The 20,618-nt window shown below is 40.1% G+C and overlaps 3 pseudogenes across 2 annotated transcripts; 2 read left to right on the forward strand and 1 right to left on the reverse strand.

Moving 5' to 3' along the window:
* The first annotated feature begins 4,971 nt into the window (after positions 1-4,971).
* LOC148693926 (receptor-like protein 3 pseudogene) lies at positions 4,972-7,231 on the forward strand (annotated as a pseudogene). The gene has a single exon (XR_015952630.1). The product of XR_015952630.1 is annotated as a receptor-like protein 3 pseudogene (transcript).
* A 620-nt stretch (positions 7,232-7,851) lies between these two features.
* On the reverse strand, positions 7,852-11,713 carry LOC137730040 (RNA pseudouridine synthase 6, chloroplastic-like; annotated as a pseudogene). Its single transcript, XR_015952464.1, has 9 exons — positions 11,521-11,713; positions 10,713-10,794; positions 10,343-10,597; positions 10,185-10,266; positions 9,952-10,068; positions 9,814-9,868; positions 9,529-9,640; positions 8,859-9,038; positions 7,852-8,440 (listed from the first exon to the last, which is right to left on the reverse strand). The product of XR_015952464.1 is annotated as an RNA pseudouridine synthase 6, chloroplastic-like (transcript).
* Positions 11,714-12,004: 291 nt separating this feature from the next.
* LOC148693927 (expansin-like B1) lies at positions 12,005-14,358 on the forward strand (annotated as a pseudogene).
* The last annotated feature ends 6,260 nt before the right edge of the window (positions 14,359-20,618 follow it).

The raw sequence follows: 20,618 nt of genomic DNA on the forward strand, positions 1-20,618 counted from the left end.
ATTCTTAGGAGTTGTCTTAAAAACATGCCCAACAATTATCCCCTTATCTACATAATTCTTTGAGCAGATGGAGTTGTTGACAGTATGTCTTGCTAAACCTTATTGTATGAGAAACAGAGTGCTTTCCATTAGAGACTTTGTTTCTCACATCCCGGCCCGGGGGGACCACTTCATGGGCCCACTCTACCACCGTAGCACGATGTTGTCCGCTTTGGGCTCCGACCACGCCCTCACGGTTTTGTTTCTGGGAACTCACACTAGAACTTCCCAATGGGTCATCCATCCTGGGAGTGCTTTCGTGCGCTACTCGCTTAACTTCGGAGTTCCCATGGAACCCGAAGCCGGTGAGCTCCCAAAAGGCCTCGTGCTAGGTAGGGATGAGAATATACATTTAAGGATCACTCCCTTGGGCGATGTGGCATGTTACAATCCACCCTCCTTAGGGGCCCGACGTCCTCGTCGGCACACATGCGACCAGGGTTAGGCTCTGATACCAAATTGTCACATCCCGGCCCGGGAGGACCACTTCCCGGCCCCGCTCCACCACCGTAGCACGATATTGTCCGCTTTGGGCCCCGACCACGCCCTCACAGTTTTGTTTCTGGGAACTCACACGAGAACTTCCCAATGGATCACCCATCCTGGGAGTGCTCTCGTGCACTACTCGCTTAACTTCGGAGTTCCCATGGAACCCGAAGCCAATGAGCTCCCAAAATGCCTCATGCTAGGTAGGGATGAGAATATACATTTAGGTACCATTTGGTACGTGGGACGGGACGGAACAGAGTGGGACAAGGCGTTCCGTCCCACTTTTGGTGTGCCCAAAACGAGTGGAACGAGCTGTTCCACGGGACGAGTTTTGGGTGAATTTTCGTTCCACCTCACCCTCCTGGAACGACTCATTCCACATTCGTGGAACACAAAATTATAACATTTCCGTCTCCTTCTTCTTCCTCCTTGTTTCCATCCGAGGGCATCTTTGCTCCCGTTCCGTTCCGTTCCGTCCTGTCCCGTCCCGTCCCGTCCCATTCCGTTCCGTCCCGTCCTGTCTGCATACCAAACGAGGATCACTTCTTAAGCGATGTGGGATGTTACATTGTTAACCAAACAAGAAACTTGCTAGTTATGTCATTCAATTTTTGACAGTGACAGACTCGGTTCTGTTTTTGGCAAAACCTCCTCTTGCTTCAGCATCCCAATAACTAAGTTATCCACTTCAATTGATTACTGCGCTTGGTTTCGGTTTTCCTTGTTTGAGACTCTATTTTTGTGCTTTTAGTTTCTTTTTCAATTGCAAGGGGCAGCTCAAATGGACGATAAACATATATATTCCTGCAATCGAGATTCTGTGTTCAAATATCTCTATTGTTGCGATTCTTAGAATCCTCCCTTCGGCAATATCGCTTGTATAAAGAAAAAAGGTAAATTAATAAACAAAAGTCTTGTTTCACAAAGAGTCTGTAGTTCAAGTAGTTAAGAATGTTTATTCTTGCACTCGAGGTCCCTTATTCAATCCCCATCGTCCAATATCGATTAATAAAAAAACATTGTTCAATTATTTCGTTACCTGCCTACTCTACTCATCTCAATGAAACCAATCTGCAGAAAATCAGCATACATGCGTAAGTGGCATGTGACTCCTCAAGACGTTAATGGATATAACTCTCTCTTACTAAAACAAATAGGCCTCTTAGACCATCTCCAATGGTTGGGCTAAAAGCCAAAGTATTTAGCCCGAAAAATTTAGCTTTTAGCCTAGAAACAATTTTTCTGCTCCAACCGTTCTAACATAAAATTTTAGTCCGGGATTATTAAAAAATGCACTTAGGCTATTTTTTTTTGTTAGATTAATTTTTTTAAAAAAATAAATAAATATGTAGACTATCGTAAATTAATTTTATGAACATTTTAATCTAAAAAAATTTAAATTCCAATAAATATTGGGTGGAGTCCACTCCGATTTCTGGGCTAAATTTTGGGGGGAATTTGGCATTGGTTTAGCATTTAGCATTTAGCCCAAAATTTCCCCTTGGATTGGAGTGGGTTTGGGGGGAAATTTTGAGAAGTAATTTAGCTTTTAGCCCACCATTAAAGTTGGTCTTAGAGAACTGGGCTAATCGAAAAAATAGTTGGATACAATTAAATAACTTTCTTTCTTTATGATTTAAAACATCAGTGGAGTAGACACATCTTGCTAGTCTTTCAAACCTCGGTTTCTTCGACTGAAATCTCTGTCCTTCCTCTCACTTTCTCAGAACAGAATCGGAACTCACAAGCTTGGAAAAATTAGACCTCCCAAGAAATCAGGCGGAATCTCATTTATACCACCAAGTCTTTCGTTTCTTATCTTTACCACCGGCCAAGACCAAAATCCGTTTTTCACATGGTACTAGATTAGCAACAGTAGTCAGTAAATCGGTAAGCCATAATGTTTATTCTCGACAAATCTTTTATTTACTAACACACAAAAAAATGAACAAAATAAGTCGGTCCTATGTAGTAAAATATGTACGTCTCAACAAAGTATCATTACCAATGACAGAACCTTTATCTGATACGTGGACAATTAGGCATCAGTCTACCCATTTATATCCCTCTCATTCTCATTCCCAAAAGCATTGTAGGAAAGCATCCTCTAAAAGCAAAACTAAGAAGAAGCATAACAAAGATATATAAATAACATCATGTAATAGAAATCACTAGAAGAATTGATGCCCGCGCGTTGCGATGGGCTAAAAAAATTGTCTTGCGATTCAAATCATATCTTAAAGAAGAGTGGTAATTTTTTTTTTTTGGTTATTTGGAGAACAACATCACATCAAAGCAAGTGACATTTAATACAAATAATAGAACAAAATTAAATATTTTAACAGAAAGTGATCACAATACAATGTGATTGCATAGGAAACACATGTAGCATGCGGTTTAATAAGCTTGTTTGAACTCACTGACGATAACTTTGTTTACACATATTTAGAACAACGCTATTTGCATATTTTAGTTTTAATTAATTTTTATAGAGATGATCACTACATAGAAATTCATAATATGAACGATTTTGGAACACAAAATTTTATAAATCAGTCACTAAATGAATTAAAGAGGAACTCCTCCTCAATTTTGAACAGTATAATACAAGATTGTAACAAGATTGCAATACGTACAAGCTTGTGTAGAATTCTAGTCAATTTGGAGAGACAGAGCCAACAGAGCAACCCACAAGCTAAAGTCACATATAAAATGAAAAATGTGCAGGACGTGAAGACGATGACGGCGACGGCCACGACGGGACAATGACAATAACCATTTTATGGGTATTAAACTAATTAAACTTTTGAAAAGAAAAAAAAAGTTATGCCCCCAACTTCCCGGCAGGAAGTGGAAGTGTCAAACCATCTGGTCAAAACTCAAAAGCAAAGTGAACAGACATTCCGAGTCCTTAAATCCGGAAAAGGATCCTGGCCGGATCTTTTTTTTCTAGAGATTTCGTAATCGTAATCATTCATTGTATATTATATGATCAATTTTCGTTAGGTATTATTTATATTTAATTTTAAATTTTAAATTTTAAATAATTTATTATCGTACGATGTATGATGAATGGTCGCAATTATGGGATTCCCAGAAAAAGGCTCTAGCGAAATCATTTTCCCTTAAATCCAACTACCCATCAATAAAATACAATTCTTTTTTTAGTTGTCGACCAAAATATAATTCTAAACATTAAATTAAGAGTGGTTTTATTCACACATCATTTTTTCATCTTACATACTTTTTTTATTTTTTAGCCTTCAAATTAATGAATTGAAAAAGATTAAAATACATAAATAAACAAGAAATGTGTAAAAAATTAAAAACGGGTGTAAAGATAGCATCACCCTAAACTAAAACATTTGCCCAAAAGTATTATGGATTTTTTCTCAGGAAACAATCCTCTTTTCACAAAGGAACCCAAATAAACTGAGTCCTCTGAGCAAAGGATATGAACCGTTGAAATTTAATTTAATGACCACAAACAGGGCTCCTTGTACAAGTTATAATAATTATAGTCGTTGGATCAACTTTCAACAGTATTGATTATTTGATCCTTATGCTCAATTTATTCCATTCTTCTGCCTGTAGCACAAAGTCCGAGCAAGGCTGCAACGTGTAATGACTGTTTTGGTCCCAACTGAGATGGCATGATTGATTTGGGGTTTCCAAATCTCCGTCTTTTCGTTACAAGCTTTCGGTAATAACTAAGTTTCAGGTGAACTACCAAATTTAGCTTGGCAGACAACGAGGGCTGGTATCGCAAAAGGCTGCAACTCAAACATTCCACAAACAATCTAGCTGCTATACAGTACAAGTTTCTATCCAGCATGCCACAAGAAATTTAACTCCGACTCAACAGTCTGAACAGCAATATATGTAACTACTGAGATTGGCCAACCGAAACTTTTTAAAGAGTTGGATCCTAGTGTCAACAACTTCTAACATACCAGACTAAAATATCAAACCTCGCAAGATTGGGGACATTGGACCTCTCTCCAGAAATCTATCAGTCGTGCAGCATCCTAGTTTCGCTATCAAGTCGTCATTTCTTGTCATCATTTACTGTTGCATACAATAATCTGGCCAGCTGTTGAATATTAAAATGCTACCTAGTCATCCTGTCATGTTTTCTTTTGAAATTGAAGTTCCGAAAGCTTGAAATACCGCTACCACAGACCAAGACTAAAATCATTTTTCACCTGCAGTCTTCTTGGCTCTAGATTAGCAATAGTAATCACTACATTGTTGCAAGTGCAATATAGTCAAAAGAAACGGCCGTGCATATATAATAATATGATTTGTTTGCAATTTCTACAAATGCACCTTCCAGCACGCTAATTCTGTGTTCCGCTGCTGTTTCTACATCATTTTTTCCTATAAAAAGCAGTATAGACCTTTGAGCGATCTAATATACTTGTATGCCACTTTCAACAAGAACCATGGCACTGCAGCCTAAGCATCTAACTAGATCATATGTCCTCCTCCTTTTCATCTTGTTTATCACAAGCTTTATTTCTACAACCCATGCTGCATGCAGCAAAATGGACCAACACTCTCTTTTTTCTTCGTTTGACATCGCTTCTTCTAGTTTAAACTGGACTTCCCAAGATTGTTGTCGATGGGAGGGCATCACTTGTGATCCGGCTGGTAGGGTCACCCGTCTGTTGTTGCCCTCCAAACGCCTCAAAGGAGTCATTTCTCCCTTTCTTGGAAATCTCACGCATCTCTCCCACCTCAATCTTTCCCATAATATACTTTATGGCCACCTGGAAGCTGGATTCTTTTTGTCCTTGAGTCGCCTTCAGATCCTTGATTTGAGCTACAACCTTCTCTCTGGAGAACTACCGCTATCTCCACCACCAATTTATATCCGAATAGTGGATTTGTCCAGCAATCAATTCAACGGAACAATTCCACCTTCGTTCCTCCAGCGTGCCTGGAATTTGAGCAATTTAAATGTCAGCAACAATCTCCTCAAGGGCCAAATACCATCTTTCAACTGTTCTTATTCTCCTTTTCTTAGAAGCTTGGATTTCTCCCACAATGATTTCAGTGGCATAATTCCCCTTGGACTTGGTAACTGTTCAAAATTGGAGCTCTTTCGTGCTGGCTTCAATAACCTTTTGGGGACACTTCCAAGTGACATTCACAAGGCTCGAGCACTAGAAGAAGTTTCGTTGCCTTCCAATAAGCTTTCCGGGGCCATTGGTGAGAACATTGCCAATCTTACCAACCTCGCAATCTTGGATCTCTACTCTAATCAGTTGAGTGGCACACTTCCTCTTCATATTGGGAAGCTCTCCAGATTGAAGCTCATAATCCTCCATTTCAACAATCTAGAGAGTTTTCTGCCTCCGTCTTTGATGAATTGCTCAAGCCTTACAGAACTGAATCTAGGATTCAACCAATTGGAAGGAGATCTCTCCGTGCTTAATTTCTCCAAACTTACTCAACTTATTAAACTTGACCTAATGAGTAATCACTTCACGGGTCCCTTGCCAACAAGTGTTTACTCATGCAAGTCCTTGATAGCACTCCGACTTAGCTCAAATGATCTAGAGGGACAAATACAGCATGAAATTCTTTCTTTAAAATCCTTGTCATTCCTTTCGCTTTCTTTTAACAGATTGACCAATGTCACAGGAGCAATGAAGATATTGAAGGATTGCGAAAGTTTAAGGGCACTTCTTTTTACAAATAGTTTTCTAGGTGAAGAAATGCCAGATGGTGATCTCATGGTTGATTCATCTGGGTTCCAAAATCTCTCCTATATCAGTCTCGCAGGGTGCCAATTGACAGGAAAAGTACCTGTGTGGCTGTCGAAGCTCAAGAAAATGGAGGTGTTTGATCTGTCTTCTAACAGACTCACTGGATCAATACCTGGTTGGTTGGGGACTCTTCCAAGTCTTTCCCATATATACTTGGATAATAACTTCATTTCAGGTGAATTTCCAAAGGTGCTTTGCAGACTAAAAGCGCTCAGATCGGAAAAGGCTGCAACTCAAACAGATCACGGCGATTTTGAGTTGCCCATCTACTACCGAAGCGTTAATGTGTCTGCATCTGTGTTACAGTACAAATATTTGTCCAACATGCCGCCAACAATCAGCCTCAGGAACAACAGTCTAAGTGGCAATATACCCCGCGATATTGGGCAATTGCAACTTCTCCACCGACTGGATATTGGTTTTAACAAATTCTCTGGCAACATTCCACACCAAATCTCAAACCTCCGAAACTTGGAGAAATTAGACCTCTCAGGAAACCATCTTTTTGGTGAAATCCCAGCATCACTATCAAATCTTAATTTCTTGTCTTCATTTAGTGTTGCCTACAATAACCTCCAAGGCCAAATACCGTTAGGCACTCAGCTCCAAGGCTTCAATGCTACTGCCTTTGAGGGTAACCCGGGACTTTGCGGTTCCCCGCTTCCAAATAAGTGCCCGAAGAAGAGTCCAGGTGATAGTGATACGACTAAGGACCGGGAAGATGCACACGACTCTGGGAATGGAATTCCATGGCTTCAAATTTCAGTATCTCTTGGTTTCATTGTAGGGTTTTGGGGAGTTTGTGGCCCTTTAGCTTTAAGCAGGTCATGGCGATACACATATTTCGAGTTTTTCTCCAATATTGTAGATCGTTTTGTGCGTTAATCAAGTGTACTTTTCTTTGAGAAATAAAAGACTTATTTACTAGTACACATTACTGCTGCATCGCAACAATCTAAGGTATACAAGAGCGTTTGATAACCATTTTGTTTTTAGCTTTCAATTTTTGTTTTTACTTTTCCAAAAACTGAAATTTTGTTTGGCAACATTGAAAACTTAAAACAAAAAACTGAAAACAACTTCCTTGAGTTTTCAAAATTTGACCTTGAGTGTTTACTTTTTGGCTTTCAGTTCCAAACAAGATTTCACTTTTAAAGGCAAGTTATTTAATTTCTTAAGTCATAGTCCTTTTGTTTCTTATTTATCTTTGTTGTTCTTCTTCTTGGTTTTACACCTTTACTTTAATTGGATTTCGATCCGAATCCAATGTATTAATAGGATATAGATTTGACACTTGAATCCGACAGTTCGATAATGATTCAAATCTGGTGTCTTTTATAGCAAATATTATCTGATAATAATCGGATTCGGTAACCCGATAGTCCGTTTTCATTCCGACGTAATACCATGTTTTAATCATTTTGCGATTAGCTAGGGGTTTGTGGGAGTTTTCCACCACTCATGAAGCTCAATTCTTTAGGTTCATGGGCATTTGCTGTTGGGTGATTTGGAAGGAGCGATGCAATGTTATATATGTTTGGAGAGAGTATTGTCCTCGTCCTACTGCGAGATCAAATCTTTTGCACCCAAAATGAGTTTATAAACAAGTGTCAATCAATAATTGAGGCCACAACCATTTTGAATGCAGATGATTAGAGAGAGAGAGAGAGAGAGAGAGAGATTACCAAAATACAAGGGCAGGCCGCAGCCATATCCAAATATGAACTTATAAGCAAAAGTATGTCTACTTTGTGCCTTGTAATTATAGAAATCAAGCATATGATCCAGGCAGACACCCTAACTCCACCAAAAGGAGAATACCGTACCATGCAATCGATCCGCATCCACCTCTTCTAATTTTATTGGCACCTCCACCAAGGAGCTCCAGCCTCAAAAGTGCACTTCCCATCATCCCATGATATCTGACATGCTTGAAGACAGATAGCAACGCCAGGTTCCTTCCCATGCTGTGCACTCCACTGTTCGATAGCTACTTCTTTATCAGTTACATGAGTATAATGCTTCTTATATTTGCCAAACGGGTTCCGCCCAGGACTTGCCATTTCTGCAACTGCAGCTGGCATGTACATGGAATCGCCAACTATTGGTGCACCAAGCGCTGCCAGTTGTGCTCGAACCTGCATCATCAATGTTGTTATTTCCAAAGAAATTATCATTATCTGGCCTTACTTGCAACACAAACTATTAAAAGAATCATCAATATTCTTTTAACTCCTAGTTCCTTAGAATCCAATGACATAACTAACGGATACAGAATACAGTAACCATGTAACTTTCCTTGTGCCAAAGAATGAGAAGTCAGAGTTTTTAGATGTTTAGTTATAACTCATCTTCCCAAAATCTTGAATTCTGAACTACAGAAAATCTTATTCCTTTTGAAATATTATATGCTTGAATCAGCAGGACGTCTCCTTTTATTTGAGCCAATTTAAAGCCAATATTAATTAGACCATATCTCAGTGATCTCAGAAAGAAAAAAACAAATTAATTAGACCACATCTCGCTCCAAATCAGAGTCTGAAAAGAAAATGAAACTAATTGAATTCATGTATCAGTCAGAAGGTTGATTTTACACTCATATGCATATTCTTTTGAAGGCCACTGGCCACCCACAGTCTTCAACACAATATTTCTGTTCAACAACAGAACTTGGCCAGGGAACCTCCTTGCATTCCATGACTTCAAGTTGATACAAACTCCACCGTTCCATGAAATCTGCATTGCCAATAATTGTTTAGCTTCGTACAGAAGGAGTTTACTACTAAGTGTAATAATTTCACAAAGTGTATTTCTATTCACAAAGTTTGTTTCTTCAACTGTGGTTATGAAGATGTTACATCAAGTTAAAGAAAGCTTTCTATGGGTGGGCTTCAATTCATTAAAACTTTAAATTGGCTTTTAAAAACATTTATAAAAACCGAAAGAACAAGACATAATCCTGAAATTGCTTCAAACAACGGTTATGTCCTGTCTGTTTGAATCATCCCACCAAATACCTGTCGTGAGAAATAATGGTTTTTAGTTCTACACACAAGCAGCACACACTGGAGGTGTCATTTCAGCGCCAAATAGGAAAACAGAAAGGAAAGATATTGGCAAAACAATGTGGTGAGGATGTAAATCCCTCAAGGCACTTGATACATTCAAAATGCAACTCCTCAAACACCAAACTAGTTTCTATGCAGTGCTTGACATAGACTATTGCCTTCTGAAATGAGTCTTGGAGCCATGTTAATTGGACGCATGTAGTGAGTAATTGTTCCAATTGGCACAGGGGCAGCGGCAAGAGCAAGATAATGCTTCTTCACCTTTTTCTCCTGGGTGAAAGAAAAGATAAATAAACTTAATGACCTAAAGAAAACAAACTCCGTGTTGGAGGGAAGTAATAAGGAACCCCTCAGCTTCTGAGTTATCACACTCTGCCCTTCCCCTCCCAGTAATTATGGCTATCAAAATTATGCATGCCAAAGCATGAAATTGCAAAACTTACTCTGATTTTTCCGTGAAAAACTGAGCAATACTCCTTGGTTCTAGCTAAGACAACACTGCAAGTGAGTGAGTAGCATTACCCTCTCTGTCTCGAGTCTCAACAACAAGAAAAACAACAAACTAGTATAATAGAACATACCATCCTTCTGTACAATTATCAATCTGATGTGTAGTCATCAGGGGCGTTGTTAGTCCCAAGGCACGAGTGGCAAAGGTTGCACAACTTTCTTCAATGTTTGTCTGTAGTTCCTCCTACCTGGACAAAAATTGTTATCAAATCATAGTTGATGTAAGCAACTAATTAAGTACTCAAAAAAAACATTTGATAGTGCCAGATAACAGATATCGAAATATGTCTGTAATGATCCGTACTGTTGTACCAGCAGGTTTGTCCAAAACCACGAATTCATCAGTTAGAGCTACAATTCTTGATTTCCAGTCAATTTCATAGCACCTGATCAAAATTTGATGTGAACAAGAATAACACTAGTAAAAATTATCATAAGGACGCGTAAAACATTGTGTTTTACCTAGGAAAATGCTTTGGGTGTACATGAACACATAAGTAGGTTCCAGTTTCAACAAATTGGTCTGGATGTGTTATGCGGAAAGTCTTCTGTGCTTCTCTTACAGTTTTTCCTTTGATGGAAGCCCTATCTTTTAGTACTGATGGTGCTGTAACTTCTTTAAATACCCTCATCTGCTCTTGGGTTGCAGTTGGAGGAGGCCGTGGACAGACAAGGGCATAATATACAGCTCCAAAATGGATGAGATCTGCAACAAACCTTCAAAGAATGAAATTTTTTTTTCTATTTATCAACTTGAACTTGATAATGACGGAAATCATATGCCATACATCAACAAAAAAGACAATAAGAAGACAAAAGGAGCAGCACTCACTGAAGAGGAAGATCCAGAACTTTGCAGATATATTCTAGAACAAGCCCCCCTTCTGAAACAACCAAGTTTAAAGAGCGCGACTCTACCGCTTAGTTAAAAAGGTCCATTTGATTCAATTCATGAATTAGCCCACTATGAGTTTACTGCATTAAGTGCTCAATTCTTGGTGGTCCATTGTCTGAGGGACGTGGAAGTAAGCGAGTATATTCAGGGTAGCTGAAAGAAGATATGATATCAAAGTCAGCAAACCATAGAACATGAAATGGCAGAAACTCTATGTAACATTTTGTTGTTGGTGACGATTATATCGACACATTATCCATCACAATGATCAAAATTATAAAACGATAGAGATTCAAATTTTCATTTCCAGATTCTTTTGCTCTGCTCATTTTCTCAGTAACCAAACAAAGTGCTTCCGAATTCGACCAGTTTAATCCAAGCCTCACTTTCAACAAATAAATACTAACAATTAAGCCAAAATCTCAGAACTTCCATTTCCATTACAAAGAAAGAACTGGGTATTCTAAAACGATAAAGATTCAAAATTTTCATTCCACATACTTAAATCTCTGATTATTTTCTCGGTTACCAAACAAACTGCTTCCATGTTCGACCAGTTCACTCGAACTCTCACTTACAACAAATAAATACCAAAAAATTAAGCCAAACTCTAGGACTATAATAAGACTGTCGTGTTAATTTTTCGCTAATTTGCACCATAATAAGGCAATCTAATCTTCTTGTTGATATTTTCATATCAAGGCATGGAGCAATGGGATGTTGTGCAATGCGAAGCATAGAGTACGATGCAGGGTGGTAACTACCCGAGTTTCGATCGCTACTTTTCTATTGGGATCCAAGGAAGAAGCAGTTGAAGCTCTTCCAGAATTTGTGGATTCAGAGCACCCTCGACTCTCTGTCCCTTTTAGAAAGCTCAGACTATCCACAAAAATGAGAGCTGGTGAAGCCCCTTGAACCACTACGCACCCCATCCTCATTGCTGATACCAGGCAAATTGGACTTATGCTTTGCTTTGCTGATAACAGGCCACTTCAGTGGCTCTAACTCTGTGTATGGGTAAAGGCTGTCGATTAAGCCTAATTATGTTGTATTTGGAGTACCAAGTGTGTTTTGGTATAAGTGTTGATACAACTGCCACCGTGAAATAAAAAATAGTGGTCGTCGTAAGACTCGACCGGCCACTGTATCCTTGCTTTCTACTGATCGCCATATAGCCCTTGAGGCAGGTCCGTCCCTGATACTTTGGCTCTCCTGATTATTCTCCAATTATGTTGTACTTGGTAACAAAAGTTGAGTATGAGGAGGCAAGGCAGGATCCCATATATGAAGTAGCTAAATTTGGGGAAAGCGATAGACGTATTACCATGCTAGCTGGTTTTGTTGTTGCTCTTTCAAACAAGAGAATTAAGAGTTTCGATTGACACAAAATCAAAGATCTTGATATATAACTGGAAGAGAAGACGGATTTCATTTTTGGAGTCTATGACATGCCCAACAATTCCTAGGAGTCGTCTTTAAAACATAGCTAGTTTCTTGACAGTATTTCTTGCTAAACCTTAATGTATGAGAAACAGAATGCTTTCCATTAGAGACTTTGTTAACCCAACAAGAAACTAGCTGGTTATGTCATTCAATTTTCGACAGTGACAGACTCCATTCTGTTTTTGGCAAAACCTCCCCTTGCTTCGGCATCACAAGAACAAAATTGTCTACTTCATTGATTACTGCTTGGTTTCGGCTTTCCTTGTTTGAGACTATTTTTGTGCTTTTGATTTCTTGTTCAACTGCAAGGGGCAGCTCAAATGGATGATAACAATATTTATTCCTGCAGTCGAGGTTTTGTGTCCAAATACCTCTTTATTTTTCGATTATTAGAATCCTCCCTTGGGCAATATCGCTTGTATAAAGAAAAAAGGTAAATTAATAAACAAAAATCTTGTTTCACAAGGGAAATTAAGAGAGCTGGGCTAATCGAAAATTAGTTGGATACAATTAATTAACTTTGCTTCTTTGTGATTTAAAACATCAGCGAAGTAGACACTTCTTGCTAGTCTCTCAAACCACTTTTTCTTCAACTGAAATCTCTGTCCTTCCTCTCACTTTCTCAGAACAGATTCGGAACTCACAAGCTTGGAAAAATTAGACCTCCCAAGAAATCAGGTGGAATCCCATTTACACTGTCAACTCTTTCATTTCTTCTCTTCATCATTTACTGCAGCATACAATGATCTGCACAACATTATGGACTCCTCTGTATATCGAACTATAAATTAACCTTAAGGAAAAACAAATTAACAGAAATATTTTAAGCTGCACAACATTATGGACTCCTCTGTATATCAAACATTTGGACTTTTAATTAAAGAAAAACAAATTAACAGAAATATTTTATGCTGCAGGCATGCTTACTAATACATTTTTTTTTTTTGTATCTAACTGCAGTTGGTGCGTGTGGGTTTGGTTCATTTGGAGCAATGATCAATGGTGGGGGTGTCTCAGGTGCCTCTGACCTCTATCGCAATGGTGTTGGATGTGGTACTTGTTACCAGGTGAGAATGCATGATTCTAAGCACGAAGATATATGTGTGCACGTGCACGGGTTATTTGTTTCTGGTCATATATAATAATTAGTTTTTCTTAATGGTTCATTAGGTGAGGTGCACCAACAGTGCCCGTTGCTCAAAAAAAGGAGTAACTGTAGTTATAACAGACCAAGGCTCCAGTGACCGCACAGATTTCATCCTGAGCAAACGAGCATTTGGTCGTATGGCTAAAACTACTAATGCAGCTGCTTCTCTGTTTTCTCTTGCTATCGTTGACATCGAATACAGACGGTAAGAGCATACAAGTCTTGAAAGCAACTTTGAGGAAACTTCATGACAAATTTTGTGATAAACTGACTCAGGTAGCTCTATCTGTCTCTCTTCACAAAACAGTGTTTCATGCAGCTATCCAAACAAAAATATTACGATCCTGATTGAAGAGAACAGTAATTATCTTCATTATTTGGCTCTTGCAACATTGTACCAACAAGGGAAGAAAGATATCACAGCTATCCAGCTATGTGAGGTATATTATATGCTCCACTATTACCTGTAAACTTGTGCTTAATTTCATTCCGTCAATATTTATGAACCAACCTACAAATGTGGGTTACGTTAGCTAGTTGGTCAGGGTAGTGTGCTCGGCTTTTTCATTGCTCAGCTCTTTGCAAGCACTTGTTTTTTCTTCAAAAGGAAACAACAGTTAATTTAGACTTATACACCAAAGAAAATATATAATAAAGAGCTGCATATGAACTCAGTCAAGTTGTTATCTTTTAGCTAAACTCTTGTTCTTGTATCTGTTGAATTTATTTGCTCTATTCTTATGTTACCCTCATCATGACATATTAATTGAAATAATATAAAAACTTTGCAGACAAACAACTTTGTATGCAAAGTAGTAGACAGGAGTTATGGAGTAGTTTGGACAACAACCTCGCCCCCCAAGTGGATCCTTGCAAATAAGAATGTTATTTAGTAATGATGATTGTGATGAGACTTGGGTTCTTCCTCACAACAACATACCACGACACTCGAAAGTTGGACAAATATATGACTCAAGAGTTCAAGTGAATTAATGTTTTCTTCTGTAAATGGGAATATATATATATATATATGCTTGATATCAGAATTCCTTAATGTGATCATTGTCACATCCCGACCTGGGGGGACCACTTCCCAGACCCGCTCCACCACCGTAGCACGATATTGTCCGCTTTGGGCTTACCATTCCCTCACGGTTTTGCTTTTGGGAACTCACGAGCAACTTCCCAGTGGGTCACCCATCATGGGATTGCTCTAGCCCCCTTCTCGCTTAACTTCAGAGTTCCTACGGAACTCGAAGCCAGTGAGCTCCCAAAAGGCCTCGTGCTAGGTAGGGATGAAAATATACATATAAGGATCACTCCCCTGGACGATGTGGGATGTCACAATCCACCCCCTTAAGGGCCCGATGTCCTCATCGGCACACCACGGCCAGGGTTAGGCTCTGATACCAAATTGTCACATCCCGACCCGGGGGGGACCACTTCCCGGGCCCGCTCCATCACCGTAGCATGATATTGTCCGCTTTAGGCTTACCATTCCCTCACGGTTTTGCTTTTGGGAACTCATGAACAACTTCCCAATGGGTCACCCATCATGGGATTGCTCTAGCCCCCTTCTCGCTTAACTTCGGAGTTCCTACGGAACCTGAAGCCAATGAGCTCCCAAAAGGCCTCGTGCTAGGTAGGGATGTGAATATACATATAAGGATCACTCCCCTGGGCGATGTGGGATGTCACAATCATCGTATTATATTTTTCTTGTTGACATTCTAAGTTGTTACGTACAATACAAATAGTTGCTATATACAAAATAAAATGCTGATTTGCCCCCTAAATTATCACCTAACTTTCAATTTGCCTTGAACTTTTTAATTGGAAAATTAAGGACTTAAACTAATTTTTTTTGGCCGATTTGCTCCATACTATTAATTTTTCATTCATTCCATCCAAATTTTTGTTAAATGGAAGCATGTGCACAACATGTAAGGATGGTTCGGTCACTTCATTCTTTAATAATTGAAAACCTTAGATTTCTAAAATATAAACCTATGCAAATATGTGTGATTCTATAGCTTTTATGTCTGAAGGTCTAGCAAAGTGACGCTTTTGTCCACAAAAGAGAGTCATGTGGTGTACATGTGATAAGAGTTAACGTTAATTTGGATAAAATCTATGAAAACCTAATGGTATGGGGGAAATCGGCCAAAAAAAAAAATAGTGGAAATCCACTAAAAAAATAAAAGTTTAAGTCCTTAATTTTCCAATTAAAAAGTTCAAGGGGAAATCGAAAGTCAAGTAATAATTCAGGAGGCAAATTGACAGTTTAGCCTATATATATTTGGGCTGCCAAATTATTATGAAAAGCGTTGTTGATGAGAATTTTTTCTTTGTGTCTAGAATACATAGCATATCACATATCATTACATAAATGAAGGGAAGTTTTATTTTTTAACTTGTTAATTTTTTTAATATAAGTATCTCACCACTTGCATCGATAGTGACACGTAGTGTACCACTCCGTGTTCCGGGCACTTTGAAAAATCTTTCATATTAATGATATGATACTTGAAGATGCATGGTCCACATTCCAATGAATTATAAACATTATCTAACTACGTATGTCTGGCTAGCAAAATATCTAAAATTAGAGTCACTTAGTGTTACGATCTATTTTATTCTTTCACTTGTAAATAGATGTGTTAAGTTCAAAAATTAGAAATGATGAGTGTGGATGCAAATTTCTTCCTCCTTATTTTTGGAGAAAATTGCACCTACAAAACAAACAACACCTTAGGTCAAGGCCAAGAGCCTCACGCGCTCACGATGAATGGGGGGCTTTGGCCGAAGAACCTTCGATGCCAAAGTTAGAATTTTGAGGGAAAAGTGTTTGGAGAATTTAGTAAGAGAATTGGAATTGAGTTTTGGAGAGAATGAGGGTGTTTATATAGGGGTGTGGCCAACCCCCTTGGAAGGAGAGGGACCGGCCACTTGGATGGCTTTTTGGGTTAGGTTATTAATTTGTTGCTAATTAGTAAATAAATTGAATAATAAATCAATTAATTAGTTAATTAATATAATTAAAAGGAATGAATTGGGGATTACCTTGTGGAGAAGATTTGATGAGGATGGATGAAACAGGTTTTGAATTAATACCTATTTTGGGCACTTTTAGCTTGGTTGAGGGATGATTGCCCGCTGCTCATGCGTAGAAATCTCGATGTGCCTCGAGGGTAATTTTGTACTTTTCACCCAAAAATCCACGTGTCGCCTCCATATTTTTCTCAATTTTTTTTGTCACATCCCTGTCTCGACTCAGCCGTAGCACAATATTATCCGCTTTGGGCTTTGGTCACGCCTTCATGATTTTGTTTCTAGGAACTCAGACAAGAACTTCCCAGTGGGTCACCCATCCTAGGATTGCTCTAACCTGAACTCGCTTAACTTCGGAGTTCTGATGGAATCCGAAGCCAATGAGTTCCCAAAAGGCGTCGTGTTATATGGAGGTGGGCATGTACATATAAAGCACATCACCCCATTTTCGTTGGTTGATGTGGAATGTTACATTTTTGGCTCCACAAATGCCCCCACACCTACTGGACTGCTCGCAGAAAAGGGCAGCAGGTGTACAGATCTCCAACTTTGATGTAGATTCTCGTTTGGACTTGGAATTAAATTCTTTTAGGAAAGGGAAATAAATCGCCTCCAAAGCCTATTTAAGTCTACCTTAAGTAGGGGATTAAATCAACTTCGGAGGGCAATTATTTATCTTTACAAGAAGAGAGAAAATTAGAAGATATTTGTTCCCCCTTCCCTAGCACTCTTATTTTCCTTGTCTTCTTCTTGAGTGGTGCTGCCACGGGACAGCCATCGGGATGGTGCAGCACGTCGGCTAGCAGGGGCCAGGAGTCAACTTGGCATGGGCAAAGAAGGTGGTGTGGCAGGGGCCATTACTTGTGATGTTCGGCTTGACTGAAGCCAAGAACTGGCTCAATATGAGCCGAGGAAGTGGCGTGGCATGGGCCACGGTTTGAGCTTCCACGTTTGGATTGCTTGCCAAAAATGAGGAAATTGCTTGAGTTTGATTTCTCAGTTACCGTAGATTGAGCAGTCAAGGATGAAGCTACCAAGATCGAAGCTACTAAAGATAAGGTGTCGGATTAACAAATTGTTGAGTGCAAAGTGTATGATGCCCCCTGACCATTCACTGCTTTTGAGCTAGAGAACAATTAGTTTATCCTCTCGCACTGGAGAGCAGACCCATGTGTATGTCGGGAAATTAGTTTACTCTTTTGCACTGTATAGCAATTAGTTTATCCTCTCGCACTGGAGAGCAGACCCATATAGGTGTCGAGAAATTGGTTTACCCTCTCGCACTGGAAATCAATTAGTTTAACGTCTCGCACTGAATAGTAGACCCTTTTGGATGTCAGGGAATTGGTTTACCTTCTCGCACTGGAGAGTAATTAGTTTATCCTTTCGCACTGGAGAGCAAACCCATATGGATGTCATGGAATTGGTTTACCCTCTCGCACTGGAGAGCAATTAGTTTATTCTCTCGCACTGAAGACCAATTAGTTTATCATCTCGCACTAGAGAGCAAACCTATATGGGTGTCGGAGAATTAGTTTACTCTCTCGCACTGGAGAACAATTAGTTTATCCTCTCGTACTGAAGAACAGACCCATATGGGTGTCGGAGAATTAGTTTACCCTATCGCACTGGAAAGCAATTAGTTTACCATCTTGCACTGGAGAGCAATTAGTTTACCCTTTCGCACTGGAGAGCAACTAGTTTATCCTCTCACACTGGAAAGGGGACCCATATGGGTGTCGGTGAATTAGTTTACCCTCTCGCATTGGAGAGCTTACCCAGATAGGTGTGGGGGAATTGGTTTACCCTTTTGCACTGGAGAGCATGAAAGTCGTTGTCGTGAATGTAGCTAAGGAAAGTTGGAATGCTAAACATATGTAATAATCCTCAGCCTGGGAGGTCTTGTTTGGCAATCTGCTTGAGACTTCAAACTGCTTGTGGAACTTGCTTAAGGGTGTAAGCGCAGTGAACTGCTCCCATAATTATTGAGCCATCATTAGATGTTTCGTCGTGTGCCCTTTTGAGGCTTAGTTGGTGATCAGTTGAGAATCTGAATGGATTGTAAGCTTCTTCACCACTTAGTCTTTCGCTAGTAGGGGCTGCTAATAAAGCTTTGTCTTCTGCTTCATCGTTGGATGCTTTAAAGTTTGGAGTGTCATGGGCTTGGTTGGCGTAATTAGGAGCCACAAGGCTAGATTGGCAGGGCTCATTGGACCACTAGGTTTGTGATGCTCAACTACTGGTGATGTGCTGCTTCATTATTAAATCGTCGAGAGTGTTAAGAACAAGACATGCCCGCGATTCTTGGTAATTGGGCTGGTGTGTCCTTCTAGTACTCGTTTGCCCCATGTGCACCATTAGATTGAGCTGTTACCTTTGCCAGAACAGAAGTAATCTTTGTATTCGACAATTTTTGTGGGATAATCCTATCTGCTCGACCTTTTCATTGAAAGGTGACCCATTTATGTTGTTCATATCTCATCGGAACGCTTTGTCAGTAGCTTCGTTGCACTGGAAATCGAGTAATTGCTCGGTTAGAAGCCTCTCTACTTCTTCCAGAATTTTCCTTTATTGGGGTAGCGGAGCTCTCGACTGCCCCCTGTCGTGACCTGCTGGTCTAGGCTGTTCTTCCTTGTGTTTGGCTCGTTTATGTCACAGCTGCTGTGCATGTGGTATGTTCCTAGCAGGCGAACTTGCAGGCTGCTGGTTGAACTTGAGCTGGATTGAATGACTGATTCTCTCTGTCCGTTGTGCTGCCTACTCCGATGTGAGGTGGAGGATGCTCCTTCAGAGCCTTGCCACGAATAAACACTTCGCCTAAAAGGTTACTCATATTGATTATCAGAGTATGACCCCAATCGTGAGTGTATGTTCGTCCGTAGGCCTAACTGAGGGTACACACTTCTCTGCTCACTAAGACAAGAATATACGTTATCTCGATGGTCCAATCGGGAATGTACTCCACTAGAACGCTCCGTTCGTGACTGGTTAAGTGGCTGCTTGTCGAGACGTTGTTGGAGAGGTTCATCGTTTGCCCTTATCCTATTTTAGGACACCTTGTCTGGGGCACGTTGCATCTCGGTACGCTGCAAGAGCTAATTCACCAAGGTTGTTTGCTATGCGAGGGCGTTTGTCAACTCTATGACTTGTTGAGACAAATGTTGTTCACCATTCGGGTTGGAAGAGTTTGGACGAAATGCGTATCCTTGAGTAGCGAAAGTGTAGTGGACTTCGAGTGCAAAATTTGAGTTGGGAAATGTCAAATCCGCGGAGAAATGGGGTGAAAATGCCCTTGATTCAATAGTCGGCCCAGAAATTTGGAACCGGGACAGTTGAACCGATCTTAAACTGGCTTGGGCTGGGCCACGGAAGTGAGCCGTGCCACGTACGGGGCGCGTGAGCGAGGTGCAGTGCTGGAAGCGCATTGGATCTGGGCCGAGGGAATGGTCAGCACAACTTGGGTCTGCGATGTGTCTTAGGCAGCGATTTGAGCCTGCTCGCACTGCGCTTGGGTCGACTGCCCTACAGTATGGGCTGTAGATTGGGCCGCCTGCTTGGCTTCTTACGCAGTTGCTGCCAGCGCATGGGCCTAGGCTTGGTCTTGGGTTTTGTGCCGCTATAGTGGCAACGCATAAGGCCATGGTCTGCTGCCATGAAGCTGGCCCACTGCCACTTTAGTCCCCGTGGCTGCCATGGTGGTGGTGCTCCATGATGGCAAAGTTGTTCCTCTTGTCATTGCGTTGAGCCTTGTGGATCGTCATGGTGAGGCTACATCGCAATCTCCATCACTTGATCCAGATCTTTGAACGTAGGAAGTTTCGTTCGTTGTGGTTTCCAAATTTCTTGTCTTTGTATTTTTCTTTTACGTTTATTCAAAGAATTTTACAAAAAATTCTAGGAACTAGAACGTACAAAAAATCTACAAATGAATAAGAAATTATAAACGCTGAATGCGATAGTCTTCTTCAAGTGTGTGAATCGAAGTCTTATTAAAAGCACCAATTTGTGGATGCAAATTTCTTCCTCCTTGTTCTTGGACAAAATTGCACCTACGAAACAAACAACACCTTAGGTCAAGGCCAATAACCTCACGCGCCCACGATGAATGGGGGGGTTTTGGCTGAAGAACCCCTGATGCCAAAGTTAGAATTTTGAGAGAAAAGTGTTTGGAGAATTTAATAAAAGAATTGAAATTGAGTTTT

Source organism: Pyrus communis, chromosome 10 (genome assembly GCF_041283825.1).
Source record: "Pyrus communis isolate YQ-2024b chromosome 10, ASM4128382v1, whole genome shotgun sequence".
NCBI lineage: Eukaryota > Viridiplantae > Streptophyta > Magnoliopsida > Rosales > Rosaceae > Pyrus > Pyrus communis.